This window comes from Megalobrama amblycephala, linkage group LG14, assembly GCF_018812025.1.
Source record: "Megalobrama amblycephala isolate DHTTF-2021 linkage group LG14, ASM1881202v1, whole genome shotgun sequence".
Lineage (NCBI taxonomy): Eukaryota > Metazoa > Chordata > Actinopteri > Cypriniformes > Xenocyprididae > Megalobrama > Megalobrama amblycephala.
In genome coordinates, this window is record NC_063057.1 from 13,732,838 (window position 1) to 13,747,916 (window position 15,079).

General features: G+C 35.6%; 1 long non-coding RNA gene across 2 annotated transcripts; it reads right to left on the reverse strand.

The window, feature by feature from the left end:
* Window positions 1–7,154: 7,154 nt before the first annotated feature.
* Window positions 7,155–13,361, reverse strand: LOC125246479. Of its 2 annotated transcripts, XR_007179892.1 has the most exons (4): window positions 12,134–13,361; window positions 11,956–12,044; window positions 11,534–11,643; window positions 7,155–9,117 (listed from the first exon to the last, which is right to left on the reverse strand). It is a non-coding gene; the product is annotated as an uncharacterized LOC125246479 (long non-coding RNA). The 2 variants fall into 2 exon arrangements; XR_007179893.1 differs by having other exon boundaries at window positions 7,156–9,117; window positions 11,956–13,361.
* Between the last annotated feature and the right edge of the window lie 1,718 nt (window positions 13,362–15,079).

Here is a 15,079-nt window from a genome sequence, read left to right on the forward strand (position 1 = left end):
TAGCACAGCTAACACAGAAATCACTTTCAATGCAGTGAATCTGTCTGACCAACCCATTGCAAAATCTGTGTGGGGAAATGGTGAACGTGATTTCACCAAGTACAACATGTTCCTGGATCAACGTCTTTGTTGATCCTGGAACAACATTCCAATCAACCAACCAGATTTGGGGGACAAGTTTACAGTTTATGTCAAGTTTAGGCTTACATGCTTCTACACCAACTGTGTTATTCACCTATCATTTCTCTCTGATTTTAGAGTTATGTGTAGGGTACAAGTGCGTAGATTTGGTTTCAACTTTGGGGGGGGTTGAACGTTGATATGATTGTGTTGTATTGGGGGGGTTTAACTGATGGATTTGAATATTGGGGGGGTTACCTCCCCCCCATCCCCCCCCACAAACTACGCCCCTGGTAGGGTAAGGTCTAGGGGTAGAGATAGAGTTAGAGCAAACTTTTCAGACAGGAATGTTGTTCCAGGTGTAACCAGTTCTACTGATCCGCTCTGAGCGGGATTCGAACCCTGGTCTCCAGTGTGGGAGTCGGGACAAGGAGGTCAAAGACCGCAGCCTCTAGCGTCAGTCGCTAGAGCGCCTCTTGAGATCAGGGGAGTGAGGTTTATATGCACAGCTCTTAGGCCATGTTTACACCTGGTATTAAAATGCATTTTGGTCTATCGGATCACAAGTGGACGACGATAAATACAGGTGTAAATGGGGTGTAAAACATTTTGAGCTTGTCCACTTTCGACCACTTCCAGCGGTATACCTGTAAAAAAGGATTTGAGACTTTAGCTTCCTCAACTCATTTTCCTAAGTCAGTTCAACTAAAATGTTGGGTACACTTAAGATATTAAGTTTACCAGTGCCCAACTAATCTGTTTAATCAGAGTAGTTCACGCAACAAAGATTTCATAGTTGTATGAGTGGCAATGAAAGGAAACCCCGCCCACCGAGCCTTTCTCACAGAACAAACAGGTCGGCATGTTTGAAGACTGACGAAAAGCTTAAATTTTTGAGTCAAGAGTTCCAAAGGTAAGAGCAAACTTATGTCCAGCTTGTATTCATGAAAACTGTTAGTTTTTTTTAGATAATTGTTTGACAGAAGTTATGAAATTAGAACTTAGTTTTCATACGTTTTTTTTTTTTTTTTTAGATAATAGTTCCACAGTTAATATGAAATGTCAATGTTTGTTTTTAAAGGTGTTGTTATACTAAACACTAATACTAGCATGCTGTCAATTTTGAAATAAAATACATTGCATGTTCTTAAATGTCCATTCCATTTTTATGTGGTACAGTAGAAAATAGAAACTTGAGTTGTGTGGGCAAATTATACTTCAGCCAGTTGAATGAACTTAACATTACTAGTGAGATTAACTATTCTTGAAAAAGTGACCTGGCTGCCTTAAAAATGTAAGTTAATTCAACAAGACACTTTGTACTTACAAGTTTATTCAACAAAAAGCTTAGTTCAAACAACTCCACATTTGTTGGTCTCACTAATTTTATGTTGTTTCAACTTGAATTTAGGTTGGCACAACTTTCTCGTCTAGTTGGGCTTACTAAAAACTTGTTGGTTATACAAAATATAAAGTTGATTCAGCTTCACCTTTGTTACCCCAACTATTAATTCTAGGTTTAAGGAACTCCAATATATGTGTAAACAACAAATGCTTTTTAGCTTATTGAACACAACATTTTAAGGCAGCCAGGTTACAAATTATTTTAAGTTGAATCAACATTTTTTTTTTTTACTTTTTTTCGACTATAGTCGAAAACGCATTAAACCGGATTTCTTTATAGTGTAAACGCTCATGTGGTCGAATGTGTTTGACCGCCTATTCTCCGCCTACTGACGTGTATGAGAAGCACGCTAGCCAGACTGAACTTAAACTTTGTCAGCTGAAGACCCAAGTTTGGTTTGAAGACGAAAAATGTACCAAGCACAATATTCTCTCACCATTCCACAGTGTTCGCGTGGCATTACTGCTATCAAAGCAGAAATAAAAGCTGCTGCTCTCCATATGTTTTTCCATCTTAGGACATGTTCATATGTAAATCGCGAGAGCTTATTTTGTCCATTAGATCGAAACATCTGAAAAAAACCTATTAATTTACACGACCATAGAACCTCCCCTCGAAGAAATCAGGACAGAAGTGGTTGAAAGTGGACAAAAGAGATTAAAGCACCAGTTGTAAACGGGTATGTATCTCCTTCGTCTACTTGTGATCCGATCGACCAAAATGCATCTTAATACCAGCTGGAAACAGGGCCTTACTGGCCTACATGGATCAACAAAATATGCTGATCCAGGAATATGTCTACTTTGGCATAATCACAGTGACCATGGGGAAATATTTATTCCATATGCAAAATCCTTGATTTCATGGATTCCTATTGAAATGACTGGATTTCGGTCATGAAAATACGGTAAATGCTGGTAAAGGTACAGTTACACTAGTGACATTTTGGTGAAGCATATTTCTGTTGGTAAACGTGGCAAATCTGCATGACCAACTCTAACCCGCTATTAAATCTACTGTACGTGGCTAAATCTTTGGTCATTCCAATGGCGTCCAACAATGTCGATTTCAGAAGTATATTTGGAACACTGAACTTCTTGAAAGTAATTTTATATCCGCTATGCAAAAATCTGATCGCTTCGAAAAATAATAAGCAGACCTCAGCGATGATTTTGGGTATCATTCACAAGTGTAGCACAAAAAGTACAAGAGTTTTATGCCAAAGTTAAATAGCAAACACCACTGAAAATACTACTAAACAGTTCCAGAAACATTACACAACATTTAAAATACTTCCTTCCTTTACTTTTCTCTTCTTCTCTCGTTCATTTGTAATACAGACACCTCTAGCAGGGCTCTGCTTATCAAGTATGCTTTCTCTAAACCAAACTTCATCAAACACGGCCGAAGGTCTCTGTTGACTTAGTAACGCTCGGTGATGATGCAATGTTTCAGCTTAATAGAATAATTGAGTCTCTTTATATTTTATTGACTCTTTGAGAATGAAACACACAAGAAAACCCTGCATTCTCTCCCCTCCACTGCTTTAAACTTCATTTATTTTTCCGCCGGCTTCTTATTATTGATAAGACACGACTTTTCCTTTATTTGAATGTAAATGAAGCGTTAGATTAACCCGGGCCGTGGATTTGAAATATTACAGATGTATTTGTAGGGAAATTAGATTTATTCTGCTGATCTGATGGATTTCTCTGATGGCTTTTTTTTTTTTTTTCGTTTCGTCCTCTTTTTTTTTATGATGAGCACATATTTGATTTCGGAAATGGAAACAGCGCAGCCCCTGTCACTCCATCTGCTGATTATATCCCATGATTACTGAGCTGAAGGTAAACAGAACTCACTTGATGGAGGAATCTTTGGGCTGCCGCATGTTTAGAAGATTGAAATGAGGCGACAGTGTCATCCATGTCTCAACCCAGGCTCTGTATTTTATCTATCAGGTCTGTCTGACATCAATACATTATGCAATTCCAGGGTCATGCAACATACACTACTCTGATCTTTTAGAATCACAATAAAAATGCATTTTAGCATTAAATATAACCTGACATAATACTCTCTTCTTTTTTTTTTTTTTGTCCTGTAAAAAAATGTTAAGCCCATACAACAAAAACAAATCTTAGTACTAATTTCCCCTAGGTTTTTCTTGTTTACTCGACTTTTGTAAATAAGTTATACTAACTGAAAATTAGTTGTCTATGATACAAAAAAAATGTTTAGTTGAGTTAACTTAATATTGTTAGTTTTCTGGATAGGTGCAATTACTCTATAACAAATCTTTTTAAGTTGAGCCAATTCAACATTTTTTGTCTGTAGAACTCAATGTCTGAAGTTGAGTGAACAAAAAAAAATTGCTATTGGAAATTAATACCAAGAAATATTACATTACATAAACTAGTCATAAACTGAAGTGTGTGCTCAATGTCGATTTGTATAAAAAATACACAATGTGAATGATCAGTTTAATAAAAGGCCAAGTAATGAATTAATAATGAAAAAGATAATGAATTGTAGGCCTTTTCTTTTTATTTTATCGCTTCTGCTGCACAGCATTGAAACTATATTATCAATGAACATTATGGTAAAACTTTACAATACTGGTGCACTAATATGCATGAATTCATGCTTAACTAATGCACAGATAATCATGAGTTAATGAATGACTCATGAAGAACTAAACCATTAATTAATGATTACTGCATCAGCAACTAATAAAGATTTTATATGATTAATAGATTAATTAATATATGAATTGTTATTAATTAAATGTGTCATAATGTATTAATTCCTTAACACTTTATTAACTAAAAGTGTAAATTAATCTTTTAATTATCACAATGGGTCGAAGCCATGTACTTCAACTTTCAGTTGTCTGTTTTAATTAATCATTAACTAATGATTTGTAAATGTATCATTATGTTATGACTTTACTTTACTTGTTGAGGCACATGACTATTTACTAATTGTTAAGTAATATGTCATTAATGGGTTTTGACAGTTGCACATGCAGTGAGTGTAATGACAGAGAATGTGTTTTAAGGATGGGTAAGTTGGGCTGCACACAAATATCAGCTCACCAGAATCTGAACTACAGAGTGATGTTGCACTGTGTTTAAACTGGATGCGTCAATTATCGAGTGATGCCGCAACAGCTGTCTACACTGGACATGACAGACCATTACAAGTCCATTTGTCCTTCATAACAGAAGTGATGTTTTGATGTGTATATTATTTAATCTATTAATCATATAAAAACTTTATTAGTTGCTGATGCAGTAATCATAATGGTTTAGTTCTTCATGAGTCATTCATTAACTCATGATTACCTGTGCATTAGTTAAGCATGAATTAATGCATATTAGTGCACCAGTATTGTAAAGTGTTACCAACATTATCTCAGAACTTAATCTTAAAAACTTAAAAAAAACAGCTCGATTTAAACATTCAGGAACATTCAAAAGGAAGTGGTGTAAACATTTTTCATAATTAGCCAATATCAACTAATAGGAAAACTGTAACTTAAAGAAAGAACAACAATAATCAAAAATGCACTATTATTGAGCACAATCGCCATAAAGTTCCTCTGGATTATTGCCCATGTCATGCTATCTTTTCTTTCATGAATATTCTTCTTCGGCCATTTGTTGGCGGTCCCTAATGCTAAATGTCCTTGTTCTAATCTACACTAAAGTATACGGTCCCCCTAGGGTTTGAAACCAACTGTTTAACCCGTGCTTATGAAGAGAAAACCAACAATATAACAACAAAATGGCAATCAATTTTCTCAACAATATAACAAGGGTTTACACACAAAAATAAATGAAAACGTAAAAAAAAAAAAAAAAAAAAATTAATTTAATTTGTAGCCTAGTTTTTGATAGGGCTTTTAGATATTGTACTAGTTAGTTCCCTCATGAAGAGATGAAGCTCTGCATTCACAGCCAATCTCAGTGACGTCACAGTTACACAACGCGTTCTAAATATCAGCTGCCTGGAATACTCTCTCTCGAGCTTATTGTGTGTGTCTCTACACGAGTAAGACTCAATACCGACGGGCAAGTTTCTTCGTGAAGCTTCGCTTGGCGAGTCTGTGCCCAGTCCCTCGCTGGATTGGATTGCGTATGCGAAACGCAAGTCTCGCGAAGGATTTTACGTGTCTGCTGCTTTCGTTGTGCCGCGGAGCAGCATCCGGCACCCGGTTTACTCGTGCTCTCTTGGGGCGAGGAGCTAGCTAGAGCATGCTTGGAATGGGTGTAACGGTGCTGATGGCTCACAGGGAGACACGTGAAGCCGGTAAACTTGGCCCCCGCTGCCAGGGAGGGTGTGGTGGGTGGGTGCAGCGGGGGCCAAGAGGGTCCCGACCCCGAGTGGTGCAGTGTGGTCGGGGTCGGGTACCGTGGTTATTCTCTCTAATCAATCTTCTTTAGTTGTTGATCATTGTTAACACCTGCTATACCTTAATATGAATAACCTTAATATTAACACCTGCTATACCTTAATATGAATAACCTTAATATGAAGATCTGTGTGATAATCAAACACAGGCACAAAATTATAAATTGTGTATAAAATGTCCTCTAGGTTTACATTATGCCGTACACTAGAAAAAAACATATGCAAAGTGTCAAGGTAAAATTCCCTTACTGCTCTTGACCGAGTAACTTGGTAGCTTTAATAAGAATCAATGTATATTTCATTCACACAGTGGATACAATGCTGTGTTGTAGATTAAAGTTACTATATTAAATGTTACTATTTTTTGGCCCCCGCTGCCAGGGTGTGGTGGGTGGGTGCAGCGGGGCCAAGAGGGTCCCGACCCCAAGTGGTGGAGTGTGGTCGGGTTGGGGGTTTGATAGTGATTGACGAAAGTGGGGCGGTGTGGTGATTCTCTCTAATCAAATGATCTTTTTTTTGTTGCTGATCACTGTTAACACCTGCTATAAACCTTAATATACCATATGAAGATGTGATAAAACACAGATTTATAAATTGTGCACAACATGTCCTCTACATAATGCCATAAACTAGTTACAAAGTAATGCAAAGTGTCAAGGTAAAATTCCCTTACTGCTGATCTGATTATTACACATGAAGATCTGTGTAATAATCAAACACAAAATTATAAATTGTGCATAAAACGTCCTATACATTATGCAATAAACAAGATACAAAGAAGTGCCATGTATCTTTTCAAATATAATTTGTCTCTCTTAAGTGTATCTAAATAGATATTACACAGCAAAATCCCCAGAGTTAAATCAACTCTGCTCAGATAACATTTGGTCCCTCTCTATATAGTGTTAAAGTAACACTGAAGCAGAGTTAAAGTTAATGAGATAATTAAGTGATTAAGTTATGATTGAGCATTAGTGATGAACACCTGCTGTTAACAAGCAGAATCACTGAAGAGAAACACAATATCTACAAAGGACTTCCAGCCACAGCCTTAGATGAAATCAACTGAAGATAAAAGACATTAAATCTCTCAAGATCTGAATAAACAACTCCCACAAACAGCATATTATTTCATTAACTTTAACTCTGCTTAAGTGATATTTTAACACTATGTAGAGAGGGACCATATGTTCTCTGAGCAGAGTTGATTTAACTCTGGGGATTTTGCTGTGTATATTAAAATAAAACATTTTTTTGTCAATTAAGTTTATTTGGGCCACAAAATATTCAGTGATTTCTGGCAACTGACAAACACAGTGTGCGACTCAGTTGTCCAGCTTTTCAGTCACACACACACACACACGTATTGTTATTTGTATACTACTTCTTGTATTTATGATTTTTTTTTCTCCCGCATTGTTAAACTCCAAAAGTAAGCTCCATAGCCAAGGGCGTGGTTTAGCGCGATAGAAAATGATGTCTACAAATATATTTTTTAAATGTATGGTTTATTTAAATATAACAATTCAATAAAACAGAACAGTCCATTTGCGAAAACTGTGTTATGTTCTGTTTGTGCAGCATTTCACACAAATGAGATGAGACCATAAACGTTTTTTGATAATAAGAATGATTCATATTTGTATACAAGTGTCACATGTATTCAAGGAAAATATATTTAAATATTCTTCAAAACCATATGAAAATATCTATGAACTTACTGGCACCTGTTTTAAACTACATTTTTAAAGGTTTTTCTTTTCGTTATTGTCGACAGTACACACTAATGTTATTGACCCATTTATTATAAAAATCAATTTAGGCTGTGCATTTTCTGCCAATCACATAAATGTAAATGAGTCTTAAGACAGAGAAAGAGATCATTTGGTGTTAGTGAAGAGTGTATGTTTATACGATAGGAATATCTGGACAGAACATTGGTGTGTGTGTGTGTGTGTGTGTGTGTGTGTGTGTGTGTGTATTCCTGCCTAAGGCTGTCTTTGCTCTCTCCTTCATGGCCCGAGTCCCAGCTCTCAGCCTGACCTCTACGCCACATACAGAGAGCAAATGAAGAGGAACTAACACGCAGCCCTGCATCTCTCCCCTTCACTCCACAAGCCTTTCGTATCTCTCTTTTCCGCCCCACAATTCCCTTTTATCCTCTAATCATCTCTCCCTCCTCTCTCTTTTTATTGCTTTCATACCCGTGTTCACCTCAACGGTCCTTTAGGTTTATTTATTTATTTATTTCCTTCACTCACTGTGAGGATAAACTTTTATATTTAAAATAGCGTTGTCATGAAAAGGAGGGATAATCCTATTTTCTGCTCATGTTCTGCTCAGGATGAACCTGCAAGGTGTCTCAAGTACATACATCTCTATATTCTTGTTAACACGCAGAGCGACAACTTTTTTTTTTCTTCCATTTATGCTTAGCAAGAGACTATAAAAAAATACATAATACTACAATTGTACTATCATGTTTTTCAGACTTTTTTTAGGCATATATGGTATTCTTTGAAGTATTTGCAATATACCATGGTAAATGATTATGGTAGTCATTCATTACCTTGGTATACATCAAAGTATTATGGCAATACCATGGTATCTTACTTATGAGGTACATTTTATGGTACTTTTATAACTTTATGAAAAGTTAGTTTTGTAATGATAAAAAGCAGTTTATATGAGTTGTCTCAACACGTACCATCTGTTCACTTCTCTTCTCATCTCCTCTCTTTTTCCTAATGTTCAAATTGCTCAAATTTACTAGTTTAAGTGTGTGTTCATGTTGCTTGCTCCCTCCTGAGCAGTCAGACCATTAAACCACATTAAAATACAGTATATATGAGACCAAAAACATATCAACCCACAATTGAAATCCACAGAGGTTTCTGGAGCTCCTCATTTCTGTATACACAAGCACGACACACTCATACCAAGATGGGCAGAGGGAGGGAATCAGTGTGTGTGTGTGTGTGTGCGTGTGTGTGTGTAGGGTCTCATCTCTTGTTCATGCTAATGAGCGTAAAGTGACTTCACTTGCTGCAGCTGTCCGGCAGGCTGCTCCGAGTCGATTGGTGGCAAAATAAATAAAGATCTAGACGATGTGGTTTATGGATGACTGCTTCTGTCCTGAAGGCCGGAACACAGGGACAGTCTTCCCCACAGAGGGTCTGTGGGGAAGACACAAATTACAATTATTAACACACACACACACTCACAGATGCAGATACTGCAGTCAAATCCTGAGTGCATTGTGGGACATTAACACGAATTATGAAAATGGATGAATTGCAACCCAATATAACAACTTTTTTTTTCAACTTTTTTTGGGGTGGTTGAAATGTACACTACCTATCAAAAGTTTGCGGTCAGTAAGTTATACGTTATATGTTATATATGTTTCTTGAGCAGCAAATCAGCATATTAGAATGGTTTTTGAAGGATCATGTGACACTAAAGACTGAAGTAATGATGCTGAAAATTCAGCTTTGCCATCACAAGAATAGATGTCATTTTAAAACAGAAAACTGTTATTTAAAACCGTAATAATATTTCATGGTATTACTGTTTTTACTGTATTTTTGACCAAATAATTGCAGCATTGGTGGGCATAAGAGACTCCTTAAAAAAACAACAAAAAACATTTAAGTCTTACTGATCCTAACTTTTGAACACTAGTGTATATATTTTATATATCCAGGCCGGTGAAGGACCAGCGCCTAGACATGACGATAACACAGCCCTGAACTTTCAACTAAATTATCCCCTGCAAGTCCTCCTTCCCTTTCCTTTCCCTATGTATAGATAAAACATTATCAAAATTATTCCAGTTCGCATAGATCCGAGGACACAACTAATTTTTCTGTATTATGCAGACCAGACAAGTAATTTGGCAAATATCACTGTTTTTTTTAAAAAAAGACCAAGCTTCTGCACACTCAAAGACGCAAACCTATAGACTAAACACGTAAATGAATGGCAAGAATGCATTAAAGGTATGGAAAAGGTATTTTTTCAGGAATGAATGGCAAGAATGCATGGCAAGAATGAATGGCATGAATGGTAAATGAATGGCAAGAATGCATTAAAGGTATTCAGGGTTTTTTTTTTTTTAGGAGGTAAGGTGTCATTTAAGCAGCCCCTAAAGTAATAATTAACAATTTTTACAACAGAAGTGATTCAATCAAAAACCAACTTTAGCTCGATAATAATTTTCCTATTGTCACTGTGAAGCTGCTTTGAAACATAATATGTATTGTGAAAAGCACTATATAAATGAAGATGACTTGACTATACTGTACAGTACGGAAGAGGATTAGGGCCAAGCAATAATAAAAAAATAAAACCATCTCGAGATTTAAGTTGTTAAATTTCGAGAAAAAAGTCGAGATAAAATGTTGAGAATAAACTCATTAAATTACGAGAAAAAACTCATTAAATTTCGAGAAAAAAGTCAAGATAAAATGTTGAGAATAAAGTCATTAAATTACGAGAAAAAAGTCGTTAAATTACGAGAACAAATTCGTCAAGTTATGAGAAAAATGTCGTTAAATTTCGAGAAAAAAGTCGAGATAAAATGTTGAGAATAAAGTCATTAAATTATGAGAATAAAGTAATTAAATTACGAGAAAAAAGTCGAGATAAAATGTTGAGAATAAAGTCATTAAATTATGAGAATAAAGTCATTAAATTACGAGAAAAAAGTCGAGATAAAATGTTGAGAATAAAGTCATTAAATTATGAGAATAAAGTCATTAAATTACGAGAAAAAAGTCGAGATAAAATGTTGAGAATAAAGTCGTTAAATTATGAGAACAAATTCGTTAAGTTATGAGAAAAATTTTGTTAAATTACGAGAAAAAAGTCGAGATAAAATGTTGAGAATAAAGTCGTTAAATTACGAGAACAAATTCGTCAAATTATGAGAAAAATGTCGTTAAATTTCGAGAAAAAAGTCGAGATAAAATGTTGAGAATAAAGTCATTAAATTATGAGAATAAAGTCATTAAATTACGAGAAAAAAGTCGTTAAATTATGAGAACAAATTCGTAATTTAACGACTTTATTCTCATAATTTAATGACTTTATTCTCAACATTTTATCTCGACTTTTTTCTCGAAATTTAACGACATTTTTCTCATAATTTGACGAATTTGTTCTCGTAATTTAACGACTTTTTTCTCGTAATTTAATGACTTTATTCTCAACATTTTATCTCGACTTTTTTCTCGAAATTTAACGAGTTTTTTCTCGTAATTTAACGAGTTTATTCTCAACATTTTATCTCGACTTTTTTCTCGAAATTGAACAACTTTAATTTCGAGATGGTTTTATTTTTTTATTATTGCTTGGCCCTAATCCTCTTCCGTAGTACAGAACATAAAAGGGATAATATATATATTTTTTTAAGTTTTTCACCTTTTTAGCATAAATTCACATAAAAAAAAAGTTCACATAAATGGTCCTGTAGTATGATAAATGAATTTTAAAAGTACAAATATTACACATACAATCTCACGGTGTCATAAAATATACATTTAAAATGATAATTCACAGAAAAATAAAATAAAATGTCAATTTACTCACCCTTATGTGCTTCCAAACTCATGACTTTCTTCAGATTTTAGGAAGGATGTTTAGTGCTGTCTTCCATACAATTAAATTAAATGGTTACCACAGCCTGCTGCAAAAAGCATCTTAAAAGTACCATAAATGTAATCAGAACTCATGCGTTTTTCATCTAGCTCTCAAATCATATTCGTGGAATTTAAATATGTGCATATTCAAATTAGCTGCAATTGGTTATGAGATAACCAATGACATTTGCCACTATGGACACAAAACATTTGAATGTAAACAAATTATTATTTATTTTTAGTGAGCTATTCTTTTAATACAGTAACTACGAAAGAATCAGAAACTCATTTATAATAGTTTTAGATGAAATATAACATGTCACACCGTAGGACATTGCTAGCACTGCTTGAAATTTCATGTCAACTACTCACAAGTATATTACCATCTGCTCACTCCGCACCAAGTAATCCAGGTTTCACCAAGCCCCTCCACAGTAATTTGCAGCACACAGCAGACTAGCCTCCTCGCAGAAATAAATGGCACTCAAGTCAGTGACCCTGATCCAAACCCGGCTTCATTACACGCTCACTGAACATGGGCCCTTCTCACCTCCTCAGCAGTCTGGACTCGCGTGACGAACTGAACATGTCTGATAATGACGGCTGCCAGTCAGTCATTCAGCTACGCTCTGCCTCTGCCGCAATGATCTCTAGACCTTAAATGTGCCTGTAGTGAACAGCATTGGAATTATTTGGGGAACAAAATGGCTGTCTATTATCTGTGTGTGACGGTGTGTGTATTGATGGCCTGTGGCTAGTGGTATACGTCACACTTTAGCATGTGGTAATGACAGTCCTTGGGCCATAGAGTCTCATTAAGAGTGGACACACACACAAACACTCACACACACACTTCACTAGAGGTTATAAAGAGGGCCAGTGCACTCTGAAATTGTTCTGTAAATAAGCACAGCATTCATCTATAACCCAGACCACTGGATTCCCCTCTGGGATAGTACAAATCTCATGTCAGACTTCAGCTGCCAGCATTTATTGGCTTGATTTTTCATTGTGCTCATGATATAGTTATAGTACAGATTGAGATATTTGTCTGTACAATATCGGCTGCAGCTGGGGTCGACTGTGATAATACTTACTGTGGATCAGAGCTGGCTGGTGGGTGAAAAGTTTGAGCTGGAGAGGGGATTATGAGTGTTCATGGTGCCCACGACTAACAAATGACTCATCCGAGATGCATGTGTATATGTTTTATATGCTATTTTGGGGCATTTCGACACTTATTCCGAGAAACAGTAGAAAAATGGACAGATTATGATGAAGAGAGAAGGTGAGGGACCATTATACATAATTAGCTCCTGTGTGAACTGCTCAAATGTTCGTGCTTGGAACATATACGATGCAACGCAACAACATCCGCAATTAGTTTTAATAGGAAACGGGTGTAGAAACCATTAAAACCACTTTTTAACATTTTTGGAACCTACTTGGGTGTTTTTTTGGAGATTAATGTTACAATTTATTTTGTTTGGCCTCAGTAAAAGGATTTTTTTTTAAATAGCCACATAAAACAGAGAATCACGACTTAACACAAGAGATAACGTATAGTAAATTGGTCATTATGTTGCAAAATATCACCTTAAAGGTGTTTGTGATAATGACTGACTGACTGTTCATTATCCCGCTTATTAAATGGCTACTCACTAAATAAATAAGTGGACATATTGATTTGAGTTGAAATAAGTTTATAATCTTACCTGTATATTATCTTAAAGGGTTAGTTCACCCAAAAAAGATAAATCTGTCATTAATTACTCACCCTCATGTTGTTCCAAACCTGTAAGACCTTTGTTCATCTTCGGAACACAAATTAAGATATTTTTGATAAAATCTGATGGCTCAGTGAGGCCTGCATTGCCAGCAAGAAAATTAACACTTTCAATGCCCAGAAAGCTACTAAAGATGTATTTAAAACAGTTCATGTGACTACAGTGGTCCAACCTTAATGTTATGAAGTGAAGAGAATACTTTTTGTGCGCCAAAAAAAACCAAACAAAATAACGACTGTTTGGCCGATTTCAAAACACCGTTTCATGAAGCTTCAAAGCTTTATAAATCTTTTTTTTCAAATCAGTGGTTCAGAGCGTGTATCAAACTGACAAAGTCACGTGATTTTAGTAAACAAAGCTTCATTACATCATAAGTGTTTTGAAATTTCAATAGTTCACCACTGGGGGCATGACTTTAGCAGTTTGATACGTGCTCCGAACCACTGATTCGAAACAAAAGATTTGTAAAGCTTTGAAGCATCATGAAGAAGTGTTTTGAAATCACCCATCACTAGATATTGATGAATAAAGTCAATATTTTGATTTTTTGGTGCACAAAAAGTATTCTCGTCGCTTCATAACATTAAGGATAAACCACTGTAGTCACATGAACTGATTTAAATATGTCTTTAGTAGCTTTCTGGACATTGAAAGTGTTAATTGTCTTGCTGGCAATACAGACCTCACTGGGCCATCGGATTTTATAAAAAAAAATCTTAATTTGTGTTTGAAGATGAACGAAGGTCTTACGGGTGTAGAACGACATGAGGGTGAATAATTAATGATTTTTGGGTGAACTAACCCTTTAAAACAATTGCACTACAAATAATAGTCCACTACAACGTACAAAATAGTCGGTTTAGCAACAAGACATTGCAATACAACATTGCAACAAATATTACATTAATATTGATATTTAAGTCATCTGAGGTTATTTTCACTGCAGCTGATAACAGACACAAAATGGTTCCGGTTGCAATAAAGTGCGGTCACATTAGTGAAATTGTGCAGGCAAAAAATTTCCAGTCTATTGCCAAAGCGTAGCGATGTATCAAGCACAGTTGACAAAGAAGTCTCTTTCAAACCAAGCAGCTTTCTGTTGTACAATATATATATGCAATATATACATGTACAATATATGTAAATTTTGTCAATTTTAAAGGTGCCATCGAATGAAAAATTGAATTTACCTTGGCATAGTTGAATAACAAGAGTTCAGTACATGGAAATGACATACATTGAGTCTCAAACACCATAGTTTCCTCCTTCTTGTGTAAATCTCATTTGTTTAAAAGACCTCCGAAAAACAGGCGAATCTCAACATAACACCGACTGTTACAGAACAGTCAGGAATCATTAATATGTACGCCCCCAATATTTGCATATGCCAGCTCATGTTCAAGGCATTACACAAGGGCAGCCAGTATTAACGTCTGGATCTGTGCACAGCTGAATCATCAGACTAGGTAAGCAAGCAAGGACAATAGCGAAAAATGGCAGATGGAGCAATAATAACTGACATGATCCATGATAACATGATATTTTTAGAGATATTTGTAAATTGTCTTTCTAAAAGTTTCGTTAGCATGTTGCTAATGTACTGTTAAATGTGTTTAAAGTTACCATCGTTTCTTACTGTATTCACGGAGACAAGAGCCGTCGTTATTTTCATTATTAAACAGTTGCAGACTGTACAATTCATAAACACA